Source organism: Dromaius novaehollandiae, chromosome 1, assembly GCF_036370855.1.
Source record: "Dromaius novaehollandiae isolate bDroNov1 chromosome 1, bDroNov1.hap1, whole genome shotgun sequence".
Lineage (NCBI taxonomy): Eukaryota > Metazoa > Chordata > Aves > Casuariiformes > Dromaiidae > Dromaius > Dromaius novaehollandiae.
The window spans coordinates 21,845,130-21,870,509 of NC_088098.1; the positions used below are offsets into that span (position 1 = coordinate 21,845,130).

General features: G+C 40.4%; 1 long non-coding RNA gene across 1 annotated transcript in view; it reads right to left on the bottom strand.

Moving 5' to 3' along the window:
• LOC112990945 (uncharacterized) overlaps window positions 1–25,380 on the bottom strand; it is a 77,076-nt gene that overhangs the window by 17,001 nt on the left and 34,695 nt on the right. Inside the window, exon 2 of the long non-coding RNA XR_010389054.1 lies at window positions 24,886–24,939. This is a non-coding gene — a long non-coding RNA (uncharacterized LOC112990945). The remainder of the gene's footprint in view (window positions 1–24,885; window positions 24,940–25,380) is intronic.

A 25,380-nucleotide genomic window follows, 5' to 3' on the forward strand; every position in this document is an offset into this window, starting at 1 on the left:
GACTCCCAGATTAACTCAATAGTTGTGAAGAAGACCAGAAAGGTGGTGTCTGTGTGTGTGTGGGGGGGGGGGGGGGAGTGGGGGGGGGTGGTTAGATGAGTTCTAGATTGTTGGGTGAATTTTGAGAGACTTTTATACTACTATTTGGGTTCATACAAAAATTCTCCTTTCAGAGCTAATATTGTACCACTGATGTCACAACAAGCTTCATTATCAACCTCAGAGAGTGTAGCAACAAATCCTAAACAACCAAGAACAAAAGCGTGTATTAGTTCATGGGTTACAGCTGACACATGGAGTTAGAAATGAACTGGAAGCCGGAGCATTCTGAGCAATAATAGTGCACTTCATTTCATTAGAGATATGGTGAGAAAAGAGGTGTCAGCTGCCTTTTGCATTTTGAACCACCTAAAATTTATCAATAGTCTTTAAATGTAGATCATAGCACATTGCAGTCATTGAGTCTGGAAGACATAGAGAAGCACAAATGGTTTTGTTCACCTGCCTATATAAAATATAAGAAACATTCCTTGGCTACATTAGTACTGGAGTATGAAGAGTCAAGGCACAGATGTAGCAGACCCAGTTAGCACATGGTCCACTGAGGACAGCAAGTCCAGATATTCATGGATCAGACTCTTATGATTAATGGGCAAATGTTGATGTCCTTAAGTTCTGAATAAAACTGGAGAGGTCTCAAATTCATAAGCCACATTTACAAATGGTTGTTTTGGGCTTGTTATTTTACACTGCTGGAGCTGTTTCTACTGTAATCTCTTGAAAACATAATCTGCAAGGTGCAACAATATTCAGTAAATTCACAAGAATAAAAAAAAACCTGTATATTCAGCCTTATGCATGCAAACCCTCTGTAAATATTCAGTTGTAAAACTAATAATATTCTACAACTTTCTCATATACAAAGCCAATCAATTTCTGTGGTGAAAAACATGGTTCATTTTCCAGTCATGAGGGTGACCTAGTTCTGTTTTCCTGATGCTGTGCACATCACAGTCAACTTCTGTTTCAGAAGTGTCATCATTCAGCGCCCTGTGCAGGGAGATTTTATGCTGAGTACACCAGCGAAAGCTATAGGTTGATTTCTCCTTTCATCTATACTCAGCTACACAGACATAGCTTGTTCATTTTTTGTGTGCACTGTGAGTAAATATGGGGTCAGTGGTATAGTGGCAAATAAGAAAGAAAGTAAACTCACCTTGCTGGTGCTTATGAGAAGCAGGTAAATACTATACTGTCCAGATTAGAAAGAAATACATGCTGTTCATATGGATTTACAGTGCTGATGGAAACATAGCAGAGACAGCGTAGAGAGTGAAGTTTAATTACATTCTAAGGAGTATGAAAAACCAAAGGCACTTGAATCTAATATATGAAACTGTTAATACTTGAGAACAAAGCCCATGAGACTTCAAGATGCCTTTTTCCACTATTCACTGCAAACTTTGGCCCTTACTGTGTATAAAAGCCTCCTGATCAGGTCTTACAAAGGTCTTGACCTTTGTAACAATCATTGCTGTTTGCAAAAATGGTGAATGTTTGTTTATTGTGTATTTGATTTTTTTTTTTTTAACTAGTGCTAGGGGTTATGGGGGACTGGCCTAGAGACACCATTTGGCTGTTCTTGGGTTCTCCTACGGAATGGAGGAATCTGTGGGAGGCAGCTCAGGCACCAGCTGTGCCCGTGTAGGTATGCCAGCAGAGCCCTCTCGTGGAGATGCAATGTGGAGCAGCAGCAGGAGTTTTTCTAACCATGCAGCTATATTTTCCTCAAACAGCTATACTAAGAAAAAACAAACAAACAAACAAACAAACAAGAAACCCTCTGCCTTTGACAGGTCTACACAAGCCATTTGGTTGTATAATCAAATTGGTTGGGGAGGATGCTGTCCTAGCCACTGCTGGCTATGCTGGCAAAAGATTGTAGCATGCATTTGGCTTAAGATCCTGAAGTTACACTGCCTGAGGCTTCAGCTCTACTAAACATTGCTGTTATACAGAGTGTGAACAAATCACATGCCCTGTTTCACATGCCTATGCCATCAAACCCCCCCTATGAAGGTGCGAACACGCCGATAGAGGAGCGTGTCCATTGGCAAAAATAACATCACTTGGAATGGTGGTGTATCTCTCTCAACAAGGAAAAATCTCTTTTCTGGGCACTGTCTGTCTCCTTTTAGGGATCAGTAAGCAAAAGCTCTGATGTATGGATACCGGCTCTGAGCAGCAACACTCTAAATCTGAGGGCCTTCATTGTTCAGGCTGTGCCAATGGGGTTTTAGGCTAAATCCATGCCATAAGCATTATGTGGTAAAGGTATTTGCCAGTCAAGTTCTCCAGCAGCCTCTGTACTTTGTATGCTCAGAACTGGTAGAGTAAAACTGCTTCCCCCATGAAGAAACAGCAATGGTGGTGAAAGCATAGCTTTGAAAGTACAACTGTTTTTGCACAAGGGTTTTTGCCATGCAGCAATCAGCCCTGAAGTGTAGACTTGGTCTTAGACTGTAATCTTTTAGTTCTTTTTATGTGCTGCCTCTCGTGGAAGAATAGCACTAATTAAACTATTGACATTTGCATTTATCACTCCCTGATTACATTTTAATACCACTTACTTTGTTCTTCATCTTGCTTGGTTTAATTATCAGTTCAAGGATGTGCTGAAAAGTCAATAGCTACTTCCATGAGGACCCTCATGGTCCTTGCCAGGACTATTTTCTCTAGTATTCCTGTGGGAATTGCCAGAGCCTGCTGTTTGAACACTACTTGCTGCTTTCTACACGCTCACCTGTTTTATAGTAAATGTTTAGTAGTTAGGAGTTTGGAAAACACTGTAGAAATGTAAGTAAATAAACTGCTGATAGATTGCTTCCTGAGTAGAGAACTCGTCTACACCTTCACCTTAGGAGGTGGAATGCACTACAGAATAGTTGACTTCAGTGTCTTCTGCACCTTTATTTGCTGCTATGTTCACTAGGACTTAGTCTTCATGATGAATAACTCCTCTGCTAACCTATAAATCTGCCTGACATGCTGTACTTCCATCTCCTCTTTGTTAACACTGGTTCTTTATCCCTGCTTCTACAGCTCTTGGCAGAACAATTCACTTCCACAGCACTTATAGAAAAGAAGCCCGAAGAGACCATATGGCAGTTAAGCCTCCTAAGCCACCAGAGAGAGCGATCCTATTAAAGCTATATTTAGCTGGCACCAGCCCAGCCTTGTAAGTTGTGACAGTAGCGTTTCTGTGGCTGTCACAGCAATAGAGTCTGATGTGGGGCTTGGTGGAGCATCTCTATAGCCTCTCCCTCACATCGTGTTGGATTTGAGAGATCAGAAATAAAAAAAAGAAAGGAAGAGGTAGAAACTGATGCAGCTGATCTAATAACTGCACTGATTTATTCTCTCAAGTGGATGTCATGTGAAAAAAAAGAAAGGCTAAGCAAGTAATAATAGAAAATGTAAGCAACTCCCAAGCAGCCTCAGTGATACCTGATGTTAATATCCTGATACAACCTCATATCAGGGTGCTGAAGAGAATCTTTGGACCCCATGAGTTTCACTGTTTTCTGTTGTCCAGTTTCCTTGAATCCTACATAGTCAGAATTTCAGATCATCACTGACTATACAGGGTAGGGGAACCGAATTGATTCTAAGACTTAGGGGATCCCAAAAGGAAATAAGACAAAGGGAGTCTTAAGACTGAAGGCAGCAATAGTCAAAATTCTATGAATGCCTATTTGTACTGATCATTTTCCTCAGAGGAAACGAGGCCAGAACCCATACCATGTATTAGAATCAGAAAACAAATTCAGGTTTAACTCTATTATTCCTTAAAGGTTCTGCCTCACCCTGTGCATGCTAAATTTCCATGCTTGTGTTGTTTACCACTTCCCTAACATTCCTGATCCTGAAAGCACCTAACGTGAATGCTGCTGTCTATCACTCTTATGCAGCACAGTTCTGTGAATAGCAGACAAAGTGTTTTTGTCAGTCATTTCTTTCTCAGTACAGTTCTGTTTCTTTGTCTAATCTTTGTAGGTTTTTTAGGATCCAGGGGCAAACATTGTACAACACTGAAATAAAAAGCAAAAATTGGCTCAGAGTTCTTGGGGACTAAGCCTAAAGGACACCCCCTTGAGCAGTCTGATTCTATGTGAGTCTGAAATCTTTTCTGAAGAGCTGCTTAAACTGCAAAGCAACAAAAGCTGAGGAGGGGAAAAGGTTGTTAAAAAGGTGATTCCTCTGTGAAACTTTCAGAGTTGCCAGCTCTATAGTCATGTTGTCAAAGCCAGTTCTCCAAGTAAATTAGAGGGCTGTGAGAACAATCTTTAGCTCCCTTTGGTAGAGGATTTTCATCTATATTCCAAGTTGTTTTGAGGTAATTTGAATATGAATGCCCTCATTCAGGTCCTCAGATGGTATAGATTTAGGTAGTCTTTTGCAGAGGTATGGAAGCTTATTCACTTTTCTGAAGACTGTAAAACTCTACAAAACACCAACCCTGTCTAGTGCCCACTTCACTCTTTGTTGGCGAAGATCACATTTTGGAGAAATTCATTCAGGAGTAACTGGGAGGAATGGTGACAGGTCTTATCATAAGGGAGATTTCTGTCTCTTCAAAGAAGACCAAAGTTTCTCTGCTGTCAGAGAAAAGAACAAGTGCATGAGAGAAAAGCCAACACAGATTTTTAACCCTGAAATTGCCAGTAACATACTTGTCTCTGGAATAGATGAGAGGTGCTTAATGGACTGAGTAAAATATGGTTGCAGAGAATCTGTGATGGATCCATGGATCAGCAGCTACTGGCAATGTGGGATACCCTACAGCATCTCAAATCACTCTTTATTCCTTGGTATGGGCATCTGAACTCAGCCCGTGAGTTGTCTTTCTACCTCCAGGGCAGACAGAATGGGTGAGAGAAGTTCCCCTTGTCCCTCACGTAAGCTTGTTCCATTTGTTTCTTTTAAGGTCATACAAGGCAGATGCAGATCATGGAGTCAAGAAGAAGGGGAATGAATGGCATTGTGCCCATTACTTCTCCCTGCAAGCAAGGTTAGGTAGCACAGGGTTCATAGCTGGAGCCTGAAGCCAAGACAAAGGAGAGTGTCTTTCACCTCAGAAAAGGTGTGCAGTAAATTATTTGCTTGAGCTCCAGAGAAGATCTCTGACAAAAATTAGGCCTCTGTAGGTAGTATGGCTGCCTTCAGGGCAAACCCCAAATGCATTTTCAATAATGTGATTTGTAAGGGGAGATAACAAGCTGAAAAACAGGGAAAAAAAAAAAAAGGAATAAAAGATTCCGTATGTAAAAACACCAGTTATAGCAATATAATAATTTTAGCTAAATAGATCTCCTAGCTATGGCTTTGCATGCACATGGAGGTAGAGCTGCAGAGAAATAAAGAGCTGGAGGGAGCATATGGAAATGTCCCAAGTGGTGAGGACGGGATCCTAATAGTCATGGACAATCAGAAGGATGTGGAATGAAAGGAACTATTCCAGTTTCCTCTTGATTGGCAGCTATTGAAGAAACTCAGTCAGATTTTCAGGGGTGGCATGTTAACCTTACAACTGTTTTACAAGGCCTGATCAAGCAATGCTAGCAAAGCAATGCTAGCAGTGTACCATGCTAGCAATGTACATGTTACTCTCAAGTACTAGTTAATATCAAACCTTCCCTGAAAGCTCAGTGCTTTGTTCATGTCTCTTTATTATTAACATAAAGTACGAAATAATGCAAGGACACATACCAGTCAATAATGGCTGATGCTTATAGGAGTTTCCACTAGTAATGTTACCTCTGTTATTATTAAAATGTTCAAATTTTTGAAAAGATAAACAGAAAAAAAAGGAGCGATTGTCTTGCTTAATATGCAAAGTCTTAAAATGTATGAATTTTTGGACCTATAAGTAAAAATTCTTTACTAAAATCCAGGAAATTCATGGAGACACATATTATCCTGTACTCTGCCATTTAGGAACACCACCCAAGGTACCATCTAGTCCTTCATATTAAGTCCATTTAAGTCTTTTTTTCCTGAAAGGAAATTAACAGCTTAGAGCATAAAATGTGACTTAGAGCATAAAATTGCCTTGAACATGGCACTAAGCTCATGTGCAATCATAGATGACTCATTTAAGTATCATGGTGATTGCTATAATGTTTATAAAACACAATATTTAAAGCTCTAATAATTGGCTAAGAACTATAGTTTAATGACTGGTCCAGTTTCACTATAGACAGCACTGCTAATGATGCCTGTAATTCATATTATCTAGTGCTTCTGTTTATAAGATCATTGCGTGGATTGCTGGATCTGAACTCTTTAGGCCTGAATATATCCGATCTTGAGTCTACCTAATGAGCATTTTCAATTTCAGTTTAAAAGGTCCATTCATTTCTAAAAGTGAATTTGGAAAATTGTAACATGTAATTTTACAACTACCTGTAAATCTCCAGCATCTCTATGTTTTGGGACAAGGAATTAGAACAGTTTGCCCACTTGTCAGGAATATGCCCATGAAGTTCCCATGAGATGCTGCCCACCTTCTACCACTGTGATGCCCTTTTTATTTTTTTTAATTCATACCTTTTTGGTACAGCCTTATTAGATGTTAGAATTAGTGAAAATCTCTGGAGAGAAGACAGAAGATGAAGATGGAAATCTTCAGTGATCTTTTCTATCCCTTTACACTTCCAGGTCCCTAGTTCAGTATGCATGTGCCGTCCCAGATGAGCTGAATATCTTCTCCTCTAGTTCTACAATCCTAATTCTAATTTCATAACCTTGGGGAACTTGACATTGCAACCTTAAATTTTCAGTATAATGTGTTTGCGTGGACTGGTGAGTATGTACATGCACATTAATGTACATGTGTATTAAAAAGTTCTATAGCAGTTATTTCTCTTCAAGCATAACTTTGGATTCAAGCTTCAAGCATTTGGATTGATTGTTTTTTCCAGCTTTCCTTTGACCACAGCTATAAGAGCTGTTGCAAGCAGCATATTAAGTGTTTCCTAAGATACCGAAAAATATTTGAGATGCCTGGATGAGATGTTTTACTGTGGCTTTCTTCCTCTCTGTGCATTCAGATTTCCCTTCATGGTACTAGGGGCAAGGGGAAATGGTGCACGACCAACTGCTATCCTACATATATATTCAGGTACAGATAACACTGAAAGCTGGGAAGCAGTGCTGGGTCTCCTAACACAGACATAACTGATATGGGCTAATTTTTCCTACTAGCAAAAGTTTATGGAGAGCTTTATTGTCTGCATGATATAATAACAATATATGTAGTAAGGGTGGGGTGCAGTTGCAATGTTAACTGATAAGAGAAGGCAGGGAAACAACACAATTATTTTCTCATCCTGTAATGCAGAACAGTGGTAAGCTACTTACTGGAGCCCCCTTACTTTAACTGGTATATCCACTCCTGCCAGGAATATTTTAGGGCGTAAAGATCTCTACTAGAGTACAAGTAGCAAAACTTAACTGTAATTGATTAAAGCAGTCTTTCAGCAGTGGAACAAATTTTGTTCTGCTGCAATCTCATAATTCAAGTGACATGATTTGTTTCACTTGTGTTGAACTGGATTTGCTCCATTGTAATAGTAAGAAGAATCTGGCCCTTACAAAGTAGAAAAATATAATTCTGTACCTCCTTCTGTCCATGAAGTCCCAGCTGCTCTGCACTGTTTAGAACAATACTAAGAAGACAGTCGACTAAGTGCAGGGTATTATCTCCTGTGTGAGTGCACTTCTACTGTAAGATAGAGTAGGTGGGAGCCAAGGGAAGAGAAAGCTGAACAGTGTGTTCAGACCTTCCCTTCCCCTGACCCCCAGACACCAGGAGCATAGCAAATGAGCAAGACACTCCACAGTCACCACTGAAATAATCCCTTATAAGTACACACCAGTAACATGTTTTTCAAAAGTCTTTCTCTTCTCCCAAACCAATCCTCTTTCTGGATATTCGGTGTTTGCAGCGCAGAAAGAAAATAAATAGAGACAGTTGCTTGGAACATTACAAATGTTAGGAGCACACTGTGCAACCTCCTAATTATAGTTTCATTTCCCCGGTGTGCGCTCAATAGTCCATTTAACATGGATGCTATTTAGCATCCATTAAGCATGGATGCTTTTTCTATTCATTCTGCTTCAGTTGTAGCCTTTTTCAGACATGTGACATCATAATCACTCCAGCGTTCTGATGCTGCCCTTTTTCTGATTTCCAATATCTGCACTTCTCAAACAAGTGGGATTTTTTTTCCCTATCAGTGTATGCCAGGATGTGTGTTGCTTGAAAGGTCGGTAATAATACATTTTAAAGATGTCGTGAGAACCTGCATGTGCAGCAAAAGAAGACTCTTTCATATAAAATGACTCTGATTCAGCAGTACTAAGAGATTTAAATAAGCATTCAAGCTCTTAATACACACTGAAAACAATCTCTGTGTTTACATAACAATACAACACAATGCTGAATATTCAAAACTAGCCCCACATGGGGTTAATTTTTTTCTAAGGTAGTTGAGCAATATAATGCTTGAAACAGGGAAATAAAAGAAAACTCCATATTCTGCTAAATTTCCTATAACTGATAAAATCCTGAGCTGGGCCTGCAGCTCATTTGAATTGCTAAGGTCAATAGATCTACTGTGAATGGAGAAAATTAAAAGCTGTGTTGTTGCCTTTTAGATTATATTTGCTGTGACAGTTTTTAATTATGTTAGCACTGATGCTTTCATGGATGGATGAACACAATGGACTGGGCTTAGGGTTTTGTTCCTCACCTTGTAAACTGCAAATACAATGGAACCAATTGCTCAGTGGTACTTCATATCAAATACAGGATGTGGGTTTTTATCTCCAACTGAATAGTGGTTGTATTAAATAATTGTCTTTGAAATATAGCAGAGAAGCTGGGGAAGATAAATCACTGCTCTTCAAGCACTGAGAACAAATTTCTGATAATGTTGCAAAAGACCACTATGGTATAAAGGTGACCTGAATTGGTTTTTGTAAGTGACAGGCAACAACCCTAGAGTCCTTTGGCACATCACAAAATCTCTAAAGTAGTTTCAGCAAGCTGCTTTCATATGATTAAAAACTTCCACACCCTAGTCCACACACTGCTCTTGCTTCAAGACTTTGCTTCTCACTTGCATTGAAATCTGCAGACATCTGCCAGAAAGAGGAGCACAGAGCAGTGCTCAGCAAACCCTCTAAAGGTATAGTACGCTGCACCTATCCTATTTCTGGTACACTCCTGAGTTATGCCACATTCAATGAATTCACATGCCTAACAGTCTTGCACATAACTCTGTGGGACTTCAGAAAAAGAAAACCTTGATATTGTAGGCAACCAAGACATAAAAGCCAAGAACTCTAGCCAGAGTTCAGCTGCCAAGGTGCTTCCAAAAGAAATGGTAGGCTGTAAAAACAGTTCTGCCCTGATAACTCTTTTGCCTGAGGCCTGGCTCATCCTACCACTTGGCTGGAACTCCAGTTGGAGTGGGGCTGTAAAGACTGAGGGAAAAAGGATTTAAAAAAATCATAGGATGATCCAGGTTGGAAGGGACCTCACAGGTCTCAGGAGCATACTCCTGCTCAAAGCAGAGTCAACTATAATGTCAAAGTAGGCTGCTTATAGCTTTATCCAGTCTGGTCTTGAAATTGCCAAGGATGGAGAGAGACTGCACAACCTCCCCAGGCAACCTGTTGCTCTTCTTCACAGTTGGAACCTCTCTTGTTTCACCTTACACCCATTGCCCCTCACCCTCCTGCTATGCGCCACAGGAAAGAGCCCAGCTGTGTCTTCTTGATGACCTGCTTTCAGGTATTGGAAAGCTGCTATATGTCCTCTCTAAGGTGCCTTTTGTTGAGGCTGAACAAGCCCCATTCCCTCAGTCTTTCCTCACAGGGCAAATGCATGAGCCCCTGACCATTTGGGGGCTTCTGCTGAACTCACTCCAGTTTGTCAATGTCTTCCTTGTACGGGGGAGACCAAAACTGGACTCAGTATTCTAGATGTGGTCTAATGAGAGCTGAGTGAAGATGGCTATTCAATTCCTTCAGTCAGGCTATGGTCCTGTTAAGACAGCACACGATGCTGTTGGCCTTCTCTACTGCCAGGGCATACAGTGGGCCCATGTTCAGTTTGCTGTCCTCCAGGACCCCCGGCTTCTTTTCATCAGAGCTGCTCCCCAGCCAGGCAGTCTCCAACCTGTATTGCTGCAAGGAGTTAGTTATTAGTATTCCTCCCCATGTGCAGATCTTCACATTTATCCTTGCTGAATATCATGAGGCCTCCAGCCTGTGTCTGTCCCTCTGGATGGCATCTCTACCCTCAAGCATACTGACTGACTCTAGACCACTGCCTTTCCCCTTCCCTCCTGCCAAAGAGGTGTCATCTGAAAAACTGAGGAGAGTGTACTCCATTGCCTCCTTCAGCTTATTGATAAAGATTTTAAATAGGACAGGTCCCAGGATAGATGCCTGCGATATTCCAGTTATTAATGGCCTCCAAGTAGACTATGACCCATTAACCACAAACCTCTGAGCCCAATCCTCCAACCAGTTCTTTATCCAGCTGGTTGTCCACCCAGCCAGACCACAAGGTCCTAACTTGAAAACAAGGATATTGTGGGAGATAGTGTTGAAAGCCTTGCTAAAATTGAGGTAGATTAAATCCCCTGCTCCCCTCTTGTCCACAGCTTTTTCAAGTTGGTCAGCTGTTTCCACTTGGTAAATCCATGCTGACTGTTCTCAGTCACTGTCTTTTCCTTCGTGTGCCCAGATATGTGTTCGAAGAGGACTTGCTCTATGATTATCCCAGGGACCAAAATGAGGCTAACTGGCTTAAAGTTCCCTGGATTGTTCTTCTGGTCTTTTTTTGAACTGCAACATTTGCTTTCCTTCACTCATCAAGGATCTACCCCAATCTTCCTGACTTTTTCAAGAAGACAGAGAGCAGCCTCGCAACATCAGCCAGTTCTCTCCATGCTCTTGAATGCAGCCTGCCTGGTCCCATGGACCTGAATGGGTCAAGTTCTCACAAGTAATCCTGGACTCAGTCCTCATCCACTGCTGGTAGTTCTCCTCCTTGAATCTATTCACTAAGCACACAGGCCTGCCAGACCTTGCCAGTGAAGACTGAGGCAAAGAAGGCATTGAGTACATCAGCCTTCCCTCACTCTGCTGTTATTAAATTACCCATCCCATACAGAAACAGCACTACATATGTCTTTTTCAGCCTTTTACTACCAATGTAGAGCTGGAAGCCCTTCTTGTTGCCCATGATGCCCCTTTCAAGTCTCAACTCCAGCTGAGCTTTGGCTTTCCTAACACCATCCCTACATGCTCAGGTAGTGTTTCTAAATTCTTCCTTTGCTGCTGGTACCTACTTCCACATCCTTTGTACCCCACTTTGCATTGGAGTTCTGCAATGAGTTCTCTGCTTAGTCGAGATGGTACCCTGATACATCTACTTGTCTTCCTGTGTATTGCAATGGACTGTTATTCTGCTTGGAAGATTCTATCCTTAAAGACCTGCCAGCTTTCCTGATCTCCTCTACCCTTCAGAGCTGCCTCTCATGGAATCCCACCTACCTGAATAAAGTGAAGTCTGCTCACCTGAAGTCTGAGGTCTGTACTCTGCTATTCTCTTTCCTCACTTCTTTCAGGATTTTGAACTACAATATTTCATGGTTGCTACAGACAATGCTGTCTGTCATGGGTTAACATGTCCTCAGACAGTTCTTCCAGGCATTTCCAATAACATCACCTGAATATGGAACAAGGGGAATCTTAAGTACATTGCTATCAAGAGAACTGCATTATTGATTGTAACACACTGATTGTAACATACTGACAAGCATTAGTTCAGTATTGGTTGGCTTGCTGCATGAACAGTTACTTGTGATTAGAAACTGTGACTCTGGCCTTGCCAGACTTAACAGCTTTAACCAGTTACCACTGGATTGAGCCATGAGGTGTGGAAGTTCATCAACCTCAACAACAATAACTTTTATAAACAAGCAAAGCACATGGGCATCCCCACTCAATGACTGACCCACACCAAGTTTTCACCTAGTCTGTCAGTCATCCCACAGAACAGCTCCATACATCCAAGCTGCTCCATCCCAGAAGGCAACCCCTCTTCTCATCTTCCTGTCTGTCCTTCCTGAAGAGCTTGTATCCATCCATCATAGCACTCCAGTCACACATGACCTGTCCCACCACATCTCAGTTATCCCAGCACTGTCATAATTCTGTCACTGCATGCAGTTCCTCCTGCCTGTTTCCCAGGCCACAATAATTTATGTACATATGTGTGAGGCAGGTGCCCTTCTTCCTAGTTTTCTTTCTGAGGTCTCTCTTATAGCTGTTATCCTGCTCCTTCTGCTTTCCCCCTCTGTCCAGCACTTCCTCACTCATCTGTGGGTTATGACAGTAATCTCCCTGCCCTGCCCCGGCACCAGCCCATGTCTTTTCCTAGTTTAAAGCTCTTCTTTAGGGCAGTTTGTTGGCAAAGATGCTTTTGTCCCACATTTTTAGGTGGATCCCATCTTTCCCTAGCAAGCCTTAGGCCTCAGAGAAGGTCCCGTGCTTGTAAAAGCTCAATCTCTGTCATCAACACCAGCAGTGTTATTTTGTTAACCTTCAGGATCAGTCCACTTTTCCTCAAGCTTTCCCCTTTCAGCAGCAGTATGGAGGAAAACACCACAAGTCATGCTTGATGTGCAAGGTCTCCTTGGCTGTGTCACTGGTGCTTACCTGAAGGAGCAGCAAGGCAGAAGGACGTGAGGGCTTGACAAGCCTTGGCAGTCTCTCTGCAACATCCTGCATCCAAGCCCTTGGCAAGCAGCAAACCTCCCAGCTGGAGTGGGGTTTCATAAGGGCTGCCAAAAAGGCAATGTGCTGCAGGTAGAGTTGCCTGTTGAGAACTTACCCGAGAACTCTTTTTGACTGGGCTATGGTTGTGGATCTTGCACTAAGGCTCAGCTCAGGACTAGGGCTACAGCTAGGGTTAGGGTTGGGGTTAGAGTTTGGAGAGAGACAAAGCTTAGACCTTCAGCTGGAGTGGGGCTACAACTGGGCTGCAAAAAAAGAGGAAACCCTTGAGAAGTTTTTTATCTGGACCATGGCTGGGGGTTTTGAGCTAAGGCTCAGCCCACTTCTCTGGTTAAGGCTAGGGCGAAGGTTAGGAGAGACAGAAATCATAGAGCTCCAGTCACAGTGGAACTGCAACTAGGGTGCCAAAACAAGGTGTAGTACACAGAGATTTCACACCTGGCCGTAGATACCAGCCTTGAACTAAGGCTCAGCCCATGCTTACAGTTACGTTAATGGCTAAAATGATGTTTACGGCTGGGGGAGAGACAAAGCCTGGAGTTCCTGTTGAAGTCAGGCTTTAAAGGAACTGTCAAAAGAAGGAGTGTGCTCAGCACATGCCTATGGTAATGATTAAGGTTAGAGTTAGGGTTAGTAGAGAGACAAAGCCTCACTTTCCAGTTGAATTGAACTGCCAATTGACTGCCAAAGGAAAAATAAACGAATTCTCCCTTGATGACTTTTTCAGCAGTTATGGCTTGGAGTCTTGTAATAGGGTTCAGCCCACCTCTACAGTTTGGATTACAGTTGTAGTTAGGGTTCAGATTAGGAAGGATCAAAAACCTAGAGCTCCAGTTGAGGTTGCAATTGGGCAGCCAAATGAAGGAGTTAGTAGCAAAAAGAATTTTGTCCTGAGAATATTTTATGTGAAATATAAAATCTTTATCTTAAATTCATTAACTTGTTCACAGTTCCTTCCTTCCTTCTACATCTATTCCTTCATTTTGTCCACAGTGTAATTTCTTTTTCATTTCATTTCCTTTTATTGCTGCACCCATGTTTAGTATGAGCTTTTCTTTTGTCACAATAGTGTTTAGTCTTGTGCAATATGTTTAAAGAAAAATTGTGTTCTTTCTCAGCCTTTGTTTTAAGATTTTAAACAGCCACACTCTTTTAATCTTCAACGTTTTCTATTCCCCTAGACGTCATAGTATATTTATGTGTCTATTCCACTTTGAATCCACTATTTTTGAATACGGAAGACCAGAATAATGCATAGTATTTTAGATGAGCACGTTTTGCAATGGTATTTATGGTTTCATTGCTCTATAAGATATATTTTACTTGAAATACACTCACATTTGCTTTTCACATGTCAGTATCATCATCTGTATGTGGATCTCACTTTTTGCACAAAGGTATATAGAAATGCATACAACACGCTGAAACACTTCTGTACAAAACAGTAATATTTAATGAGACCCAGCCCTTATCTCTGCACAAGATATACTAAATAAATAGGTCTGCTAAAATCTTTCATTTATTAAATCCTGAAGCTTTTTTTTTTTTTTCCTGGGAAACTTTGACTGTCTGGGATTCTAAGGACTGCAGATGGTGAAACGAGATTGGTGAATACATGACTAAGCAAATCTACTTGTAATTTTCCTTTCCAAAGAGGTACATAATAAATTTGGGAGTTATTAAGACAGTCTGAAAGCATAAATGACAATGATTTCTATGAAGATCCTGGCAAAAGGTCCTAGCATTTTGCTGAGCTTTCCATATCAGTGCTGTGTACCTGAATTTGGCCCTGTCTTGTAAATCACTTCCTATAATTCATTCTTCAGTTAATTTCCTCCTCCGTTTGTTCTTATTTGTAGCAAAACCATCCCTTGGAAATGGGAAGATTTGTATCTCAACTCCACTTGACTTCAAGACCTACAAATAATGGCTATTAGCAAGTGGACTTGAAAGAGTTTACACAGAGATGGCTATCCTGCTGTTATTCAGTAAGTTGATCATTTGAGATTATCACAACCAGTAGGAAACATCCAAAACAATGGCTGAATGCTGAGAATGCAACAGAGACATTCAATTAATTTTAAGTTACACATTTTCTTTAAAAGGATTGCGCCAATATATGTTGCTTGTACAAAATACCCTTCAAACTAATTATCTTAATTAAAAAAATAGGCATATGTTCATAGAGCATTGATCACAGCCAAGAATCAAGTCTTGGACAAATTGAATTTTTCTTGTCACCTCATACATATATTGCAGTGTAACTATGAACGATTTCACAGCTCCAGGGAGAATGCTCTTCAAGCTGCACGACAAATTACAAATACCTACTAGCAGTTTCATTGTGCTATAACCATTACCCATTCCTATTCTCTTCCAACTTCACTCTTCAGTTTCACTTACCCATCTTCCAGTAAAAATCTTGACGTTCTCTCAAATTCCTCCTAAAAACTTTGCACCTTCACAGAGGTATATTAGCTAATTTGAGAAAGGACCTCTAACTATGATCAACAGGTACAGACACTTGTTTAAGGCCCTTTCACAACTCTAAACCATGTCTTCTTTCTTGTCATCTAAGCATTTTGTTCCTGCATATATTTTTACCTCATTAATCCAAGCGATTAGTTAATGATCAGAGACTTGTAAGATTAGCTGTGATAAAGGGAGAAATGAATGATGAGAGCTAGGTATTTTTTGCTGCAGTCCTGTTTGTTTACGAGAAACGTACATGGAGATGTTTTCTTCATGTAAGAAACAGGCAATTTCTTTGCTTTCAAGTGCCATATCTGAATCTTCTGTCTGTTCTCTGCCCCAGAAACTTTAATTCTCTGCTTATTTTTGAAACACTTTTATTTTCTGCTGGATTGTACCAGGTCTGCTGTCTCAGTTGCACATGGATATTCAGCACTGTTGTGTCCTATCTCCTGATCAGGTCTTTTCATGACACCATTGCCTTGAGTGGTGTTTTCAGCTACTCTGTGGACAGGCTTGATTGCTCCTTCCATTGACCTATCACATCCATCATCTGTAAGCAAGCCTGTTATTCCATATTAAGTGAAAGACCCACTTCACAGAACCTGTTAACACCTTTCAACAGTATTTCAGACATCATATTACTCAGACACTGCTGTTAAAATTAACTTATTCAAAACGTCTCTTTACCTGATCTCAGCCACATGGTATTTTTTCCTCCCTTACTAGATTATTGAAACCTCTGTAAACAGGAAGATAGATTGAATGAGTCACTGCAGTTTAATCCCTCCTGTGAAATTTTGCACTTCTGTGCTAATAGTTATGGATAATTTATTTCAGCTTTCTTTGTGCCAACATCCAACTACTGGTATTATGACAGGTTCTGAATTTCACTGCAAATTAAAATGAATTTGCACTGTAAAAATTCTTTGTGTATCTCTGATAAATTAATCCAGATACTGATTTAAAAATAAATAAATAAAAAGAACAAATTATTACCTCTGCTGTCTAAATTACACATGGTTGAAGACTAACCAGAATTTAGCAGTTAACCCAAATATGTTTCACCAGCCACTCACTTCCTTCTTCCACTTGCACCAGGATATGTCTTTCCTTAGTTCTTCTAGACAGGTTAATGTTTTTATTTGCCAGTGTTTATTTAAAAAGAACTCCAGATAAGGTACTTCTAACTAACTACTCTACATCATTAATGTAGACTTTATCCTGACCAAGTACTGATGTTCAATGGTCATCTATCACTCAGGACCTCCCAGGATTTGTTCATAACATAATAAGGTTGTTGTTTTTATTTCAGATGTGCCTTTCAGAATAATGGATGATGCTCTCATGCTTCATGTAATCATCCTGAAAAGACCATTACACATTCTTATTTGGTTTGTATAGATTGGGGGGGTCTTCTTCTCCCCCTCCTTCCTTTAGCCATTTTATTTAATTCTATTACAGAATTTCTAGCCTTCAGGATTTTTAGAAACAAGTGCACGTAGATATGTGTAAATGGTGGCTATCTTATACTCAGTGGACCAGAAGGGTTTCTCGTGTCATGATATATTTTAATAGAAAAGGTTGGAATTAATTTTTAGCTCCCTCTCTTCTGCCATCTGTTAAGAACAAACAATTATTTTTTCAAACAACTTTTTCTTGAAATAGAATGTTTTTCTTCTCTAAACAAAAATGCACTTTTGTCATATAATACTTTCAATATCACCAGTCACAGCTTGTTACAATGGCACAGAGATCAGTGTAGATGCTAAGCTGCAGAGTTGGATGCAAACTCTTCAGTGGAACTGCTCTGTAAAGCCATGGGGTGTGGCAGAAGCAGACAAGCCAGACATGGCGCAAATGCTAAAGTGATCTTACCAGGGATATTGCAAGCTCCTGGGGGATAGACTGGGGGCACTTGTCCTGGTATATGGTATGGACATAACCAATCCCACCCTTGAAACATACAGACCTTTTACACATAGCCAGTGTGGCTAACGTTGGTTTGCATTAGTTGTCTGTAGTGATTTGTGTGGCCCTGGGATGAGCACATCTGAAGTGGTCCCTCTTAAGGTTACAATAAGAACAATGCTCTAAGGAGCACTAAACGGAAATTTACGCTTCAGTCATTTATGGGCATAGCTAGGTCCCTATGTTACTATGGAAATCAGCAAACTATTATCAGCGTAGACTTGCCAGCACTACAGTGCTGTATCTCAGGTCTGTAGGAGTTTGTCGTGACCAGAAGGACATGCCCACCCACTTCTAGATGCAGAAGCATTTTTGTTCTATAGTAGGTGTCAGCTGTGGGATGGAATGGGTGGGTGAACTAAAAGAAGGGTTGGCAACATGCTTGCATACAATTGTTCGCTCATGGATATGGATTGCCCCCAACAGCTGCCACTTATTGACTCTCCTGGGGCAGGCTGCCTCTGGACACAAGCAGGTACCTGCTTTGGGCAATAATGCTGTTAATGGCCTTAACAAGGCTGACAGTATGGACCAGCTTGTTGGAGATCATTTGTAACGGGAGCAATGCAAATATGACAAATGCTGCATTGCTGTCTTTTTGGGGGGCATTCTTTGATCAGAAGCTGAAGGACAGCTGACTTCTTCTCCAGCTGAGTTAGTCAGTCTTTCTCAGAGCTCTGATCGTACACAGGAAGGCTTCTTGGCCATGGGCCTTTGTAATAGCTTAAGCTTGAGGCAGAAGGGTTTTTTCCCTACTTTTAGTAGTTCCTCTTTTTTGGCCTCAGTGTAGCTGTCCTTCAGTCTGTCTACATTAACCCAGTAGTGCTCTATAATAACCCAGTAGTCCTCTCCAGTCAGCAATATCCACATAGGTGTGATCACTGAAAATATCCTTTCCTCAATGCTGGTCCTGCATATACTCCTCCCAAGGAAAAAAGAATAGGCAAGATACTGACCCTCTGTTGTCTCCTCCAATTCCGTCCTCAACCAGAATGCCTTGGAATTGCTAACACGTCTAGCTTGCCATCACAGTACAAACATATAATCATGAGCACCACACGTCCCACCAGTGCAATGGAGTTTAGGAGAACACTCACAGTAAGTAGTAGTGATTGCAATAGAGCACTGGAGTGTGGTATAAAGCCATGTCGTGCAGCTTTGTTACATGCATGTTGGCAGATTCGGATGCCTCAGATGAGACTCTGTCTGCTTGCCATCACTCATTTGAAGCATACTGGAGGGAAAGTAAAGCTCAGATGCTCATCAGGTTCCTCCACTCACATTTCAGTTGTGATGATCTGTAAGCTAGATAGATGCTCTATAAACTAGACATTGTGGACCCTGCAGGAACTTTTCTTCAGGTATAATGTCCTAGCTATTTTGACAAGAAAATGTTGATAGTATCTTCTTTAGTATAGTAACAGAAAGAGGCAGCTGAGTAAACATAAAGTGGGAGGATGTTCCATACACAAGGAGCATGCAGAAAAGGCACTGAGGTAAAAGCAGGAAAAAAAGAGTATCAGCACTGATCTTGCTGGCCATAGAGATGAGTAATATAGCAGTCATGTAGAATCCCAGAACTGACAGGCAGCAGCAGACCACAGTTCTGGCTGAGAAAAGACCATCAGCCTCTCATACACTTGTTTCTCTAAACTGAGAGAAAAATGGCTTTAAAACCTTGCAGTATGACATAAGGAGAATTTCAGGTAAAAGTCTAGTCCACAGTGACAACATGTTCATATTCTCTTTCAAGACCCTGAAAATGTTCTACCATTGGTAACAAGGTCTGATTGGGCAGGTGCTGTGTGTAAAGTAAAATTATTCCTCTCTGAACTACTTTTGCACAATTTTATTGCTTATTCAAATGTTAGCAGAAACTGGGATGCATTCAGTATATCAACACTGTACAGTGAAGAAATTCTAACTGTCAGACCTCTACCCTCAATTAATGCAACACTCATGTCTGTCCCAATTTTCTGGGAAGCAAGAACACTTTTATTCAAGAATGAAGTTTTTATTGGTGTTTTAGTGATACAAAACCACAGCCCTTGAGTCTTAAAGTTCCACTTACGTTGTATAGAATCTTCTGCCAGGAAGGATGAGTAAACTTTGACCACAGATAAGTTATTCTAAAAAAGATATATAAACAGTTTCTGACAATAAAAATGTAAAGGTTCTGTGGAGAATTTTAGTGTAGCTGGTATGAATGGAAAACTTTCTGTTTTCCATGGTGTGATCCAGAAAGAATTCCAACCCCAGTCTTTTTCCCAGTGAGAGTTTTACCAACATGGAATCAAAATTGGTCTCTATATCAGTTAAATCTTCAGCAGGAATTCTCTCCATAAGTCAAAACTGAACTATTAATTTTGTCTACTAAGCTAAACTGTTAAGTGATTTGAAAAAAAAAAAAGAATTAAAAGCTCCTTTTCCTTTTGACTGCTCCCACACCAGAGATTAAAATTCAACCACACAAACAGTTGATCTGACATTCAGCTGAATGTCTCAGAGGCCTGACTGTTACTGAGAGAATTTTCCCTCTCTTGTTCTGTGCTGCCTTTCCCTCTCCAATTCCAGAAATTACTATCTTTTCAGCTGTGCTGAATCAAATGGTCCTGTTCTAGCTGAGGGGACACAAGCAAACTGCTGGAGAGGGAAGGACTATTGATCCACTTAAAACAGCAGTAAAAAGCTTTACTGATTATCACTGCAAAAATACTGATCAGAAACTGGTTACCACTTAACAGTCCTAAACAAGACACAACTATCTTTTCATGAAAAAAAAGAAAAACATTATCTGGTGCCCCCCGAATTAAGGTGACACATGCCCTTTGTATTAACAGGACTAAAGATTTGGTCAAGACTCAGACCTAGCTGGGTCAAGGAATGGATCTTTGAATAACCCATCGAGGAGTCCAGATACATTAAAGGAAACTCATCTGTTCATGATAATTCATACCCATTTAACTGTTCTATGCTCCTGGGAACAGTTTTGTTCCATTTCAGTTACAGTGTACAGAGCGAACATGGGCCAGGGACTGTTTTCAAGGGAAAGTATGGATAAGACCACCTTAACTATGGATGGAAAGGGGACAACTGTTTAGTTGCATGCGTTCAAGCAGCACTATGATGCTTGCCCTTGGGGCCAAATAACAGTCCCTAGCTCTCCAGCACTGCAATTTGAATACCTTTCACTTAGTGCATTTCCGTGTTCTATTTTTTATAACAAACAATTCTCCTTTAAATGCTATTTTGAATAGATTTGTTCACTGAATAAACAGTGTTATTTTCAGTGTTCTTCACTGACATGCATTTTAGGCAAGCAGACTGCATTGATATAAATTCAGCTAATGAGTTACCACAGAGGATTTTTGTAATGTTGCTAAATATTTCTGGCACATTCAAGGGTTCATCATTTTTTTCTAAAATCCCGGCAACCTCATTAATGTTACCACACACATTTTTTTGTAATGCCTTCCAGGCACAATGCTTTGCTTATTCTCCATCAGCTAGGAAATTTTTTATACAACATCAACTAGTATAAGCATGTGAAAATCAAGAAGTCCCACCTTATCCAACTCACAATATTTATTTTTTCAGGTACAATAGTTTGGATCACAAAATTCCCAGATGGCCTGCATTCTTCCTGAGGGCTATCTCACTCACCATGAGCTATTCCAGTCATTAAACACAACTAAACGCAACTACATGATCCATTGTTTAGGGGTGGGAGAGTAGGGCTGTATCTGTACAGGAAACTCTTAACAGGAGGACTCAGAATCATCCCAGCTGAGTTTAGATATCTTCCTGAACGGTCAGGACCATCCTTCAACAGCCAATGGAGAGAAATAGTCACCTCCAAAGGGTGATTCAGAAAGTTTATGGGATGAATCACCTTCTAGACCTTTCTCTCCATTGGCTGTTGCACCTTAACCCAAATTACAGTTAAGGTCCTAAAGGTCCAGACATGGATCTTGACTCTGACTGCCCAGTGGAGCCCGCAGATCTGAGTTACACCTAAAAGAGCTGCCTTATACATAGAAAAGGAGAGTAAGATAAAACTTTACACCACAAAAATTGTCATGCTGAAGCAAAGGACTCTAAGCTAGCAGCTAGCACATCAGCAGTGGTGGAGGGAGGAGTGGTCTAAGGCTTCAGGATTAAACACATTAATCTTGATTACAGAAATATGCCTACCTTAAGTAGGGATGTACAGCCTTGAAACTTCTTCTCAAAATAAGAGAGTATACCAGCTCTTTCTTTCAAAATATTACAGGATGAGGAATTTCATTTTTGTCATGTAGCTTGGTGGCTGTAGATTTCAGCGTGGTAACAGTAGATTCAGGTTCAATTTCCGCCTCCTCCTCCTGCACAGCTTTCAGTCAGGTTGTTGCATAGCACAGCCCTCATCTTTAAGTTATAAAGTCTTTCAGAATGAAACTTTCCCTCTTTCCTGCTCTGTCCCATGTTTCATTGAGATAGACAGATAATACAGCTCTACAGTCTTTCAATTACAGTATTCCCTTAGCAGAGAAAAGTGAAGATTTTCCACCTAGCCCTTATACCTTTTTTATATTAAAGCTTTCCCTGAACTCAGGACTAGAAGCAAGACTTCTGTCTCCTAAATGAGTAATCAACCCACTGTATTAAAGAACCACGTTTATTATTTCTCTTTCTATATCAGAGAATGTGACTGAGCAGGATTTCAGTTTCAGCAAAGATACGTGAAGTGTCTTGGATCTGGGATGGAATGTAATGTAACAGCGCAGACTGGTCATCAACTGAGTAGAGAAGTGACTGCACTTTTCCACCACACTGTTGGTGGACACCAAGCTGAACGTAAGTCAGCAGCATTGTCCATTTCACAGTGAAGTAAGTTGAGGAAAGTAGTTATTCCCCTCTATTTGATACTTGTCCAAACCACATCTGGAGAACTGTATCCAGTTTTGGGGTCCCCCATACAAGAAGTGCACTGATCTACAGAAGCAAGTCCAGCAAAGGGCCACCAAGGTGACTGGGAGATGGAGAACAGGATGTAAAGAGAAGAGACTGAGAGAATGAGGTTTGTTCAGTCTTAAACTGAGAAGGCTGAAAGAAGATCTTAGTGCTGTCTACAAATATTTCATTGGAGGATATAGAGAAGACAGAGCTACATTCCTCTGAAAGGTACAGTGATAATACAGGAAGCAAAGGACACAAATTGCAAGAGAGGGAAATACCAATTAGATTTAAAGGAAAAATTCTGCATCACAAATACGGTCAGACCCTGGCTGTAGGTTGCCCAGAAAGGTTGTGGCTACTCCATCTTGGAGTTATTCAAAACCTGACTGGAAAGGTCCTGAGTGTTGTAATCTAACTGGACCTGCTCTGAGCAGATGGCTAGATGAGACGAGCTTCAAAGATCCCTTCCAGATAAAATGTACTATGATACTGAGATTTTACAAACAGTGGCAATTCATCTGAAATGCATTCATAATAGTACCTTTTTCACCCAGCTATGCATTCACAGGTGGTGTAAGCTCTGAAAATTGTATGCTAGCAATCTAAATATACTAATTAAATCAGTTGCATTAGAAATCAAACACATTATCTGTGTGGCCTTTAGTCTAAATTAGCAGGGCCGAATTCAGTCAGGGGTAAGCAGATTTAAAACCTCTGAAGCCACCAAATTTGTATTTGATACCTGTAGGGGTAAGGCAAACTTATGCAGGCTTTTTCTAGCACCTTCAGTGTTGTACAGACTTGACTTCTGAATTTTTAAAATAAACTGATAAAAATCATCCACCTCTTCTGATCTTTTAATGCATTACAGTCAAAGGTTCTCTTACCCCTGTTCATGCCCTGTTCTCCACTGTCTCTTTATACCTCCCTGAATTTCAGCTGTTTCTCCCACTTCTAACATTGCACATATATTCTCGTGATGTTGACTATTGCTAGAATAGGATATCTCCAGACAGAGATATCTAGAATATCTTTAGATAATCCTGCTATAGGGTATCTTGACCCCTTAACCTTACAACCTTTTCAGTGTAATTAACTAATCTTCCATAGATATCCTTTTAATATTTCTTGAAAAATATTCCGTTGGAGCAATGAAAGCTGATTATTACAACAGTCTCAAAACTATGCTGTTTTATTCCTAGGTTCTGTACGGTCTGGCAGTAGATTTTTCAAAAGCTAAATGAGGTCCTTGGGAACAGATTGCTGGCTTGTTCACATATATTTTATGATTTGCTTTGAAGACATGACTACTTGAAGAGGGTAAGAATATGTGGTTAACCAAGGTACACTTGGGCACCACTTGGGCTCAACTGTAAGTGGGTGTACTAGGGTTTATACTGGTTTGTGCCTTTAGGCTAAAGTCTGGGTAAATGGGTCAAAGATATTAACTAAGGATGAGGTTCATTTTACCTCTTCCCTGAAACTCTTCTCCCCCCTTTCTACTTCCCCAGTTGTCTGCTCCTTCTGCTTGTGCAAAATCAAACATTCACAGAGACGTGCTGAAAATCAAAAGACTAAAATAATTTAGGTTAACTCCTCCAGCCTCCTCCCAAGCAATGTGTTTTTTATGAATTTATATAGTATCACTCAGATAATTTCCAGTGGGATCTTATTTACTGTTTGTATAAAGAAGCATGTAATAGTAACCCTCAATAACACTTTTCAATACCTTCCAAAAGTTGCTCATGTTCTGCAATACTAAGAGTTTGGGAATATTAGTCTGTGAGGGACTGAATTCCTTGCCCAAGTCTGAAAAAAAAATCTTAGGAGGTGTGCATGTACTCAAGTAGTCACTTTCTTTGGGTGCAAGTTTTGGGAGTCAGCTGAAATTTATATTTAAGTTTTTAATACCTATAACAGAAAATATCTGGGATAAAATCAATTCTTCAGTGATAGCCCTTTGAAGGAAGACCAAGTTAACAGCAAAACTAATAAGCTGTTTCAATAGGATCTGGGGATAAGGAGCCTGCTGGAAACCTCATTTTAGTCAGATAACTGAATGGTAAAAATTGAGAGGCATTGAGCTGAAACTTTTAAAATAAGCATGTACATAGACATTCTATTGTATTTTCTTGTGTCATTTACACTTCCATCAGTTTTTCCTCTTATTTTAAAGCTGTTTGAAAGTACTGCCTTCAGCCTGTCTGATAACATATCTCAGTGTGTCATGGTAACAATTTTGAAAAAAATGAATTCCTGATCCCCTATACTGCCAAATTGTTATTCTTGGATAGAAGTATATTCTGTCAATTACTCATAAGATGTAACTGACAGAAATATTCTTTAACAGAGGGAGAAACTGTAGGCTGAAGAGCCAGAGGGCAACAGGCAAGAAGAATCATTATAGTAAGGGGACTGAAAAAGAAATGAAAACATTTTAATGATGACAATGGGAGAAAGAGGAGTGAGAGAAAAAGAGCTGGAAACATGGAAGAAAATGAAAAATTGATAGAATGTATTGTCAGAAATGGGTGTGGAGAGGAATGTGTAAATATTTAAGAGAGAAGTGAAGGCCTGAGGTCTTCTCTGCTTTTATTACACTGGCTTTTCTTTGTTTTTTCATACCTTTTTCCAAGTGTGATCTGGGGCAATTTTCTCCTTACATCTCTTTAAATCCTCCTGTAAAGGCAAAAGAAAAAAAATTTCTATACACATTTTGCTATGAAAATGATTCCCACTTAACAGGATAGACAGTGCCAGTCAATCAGTAAATTACAGAGTTCACTATGTGTCTAGCTCTTTTTGGTCTTTGAGGCTCTTCCTGTATTAGTAAAGCAAAGAGGGTAAGGGCAGAGAAACAAGCAGTGACATATGACTGCCCAAACCATGTAATTACTAGAATGCTCCTAGGAACAGTTTTGGCCTGTGCTAGCTAGCACTTTCCCAAACACTGCATAGGACAGTCCTAGCAAGGAGGGGAGGTAAGGCCACCCTGTTTTGCAAGGAAGAGAGTCTAGTCCTTGGATGCGCTCTGTGCCATATTCCTTTCCTTCAGGGACAGAAAACATTCCCTGCTCCTTTTATTTACTGGTTTAGACATAGGAGGAAGAAACTCCACAC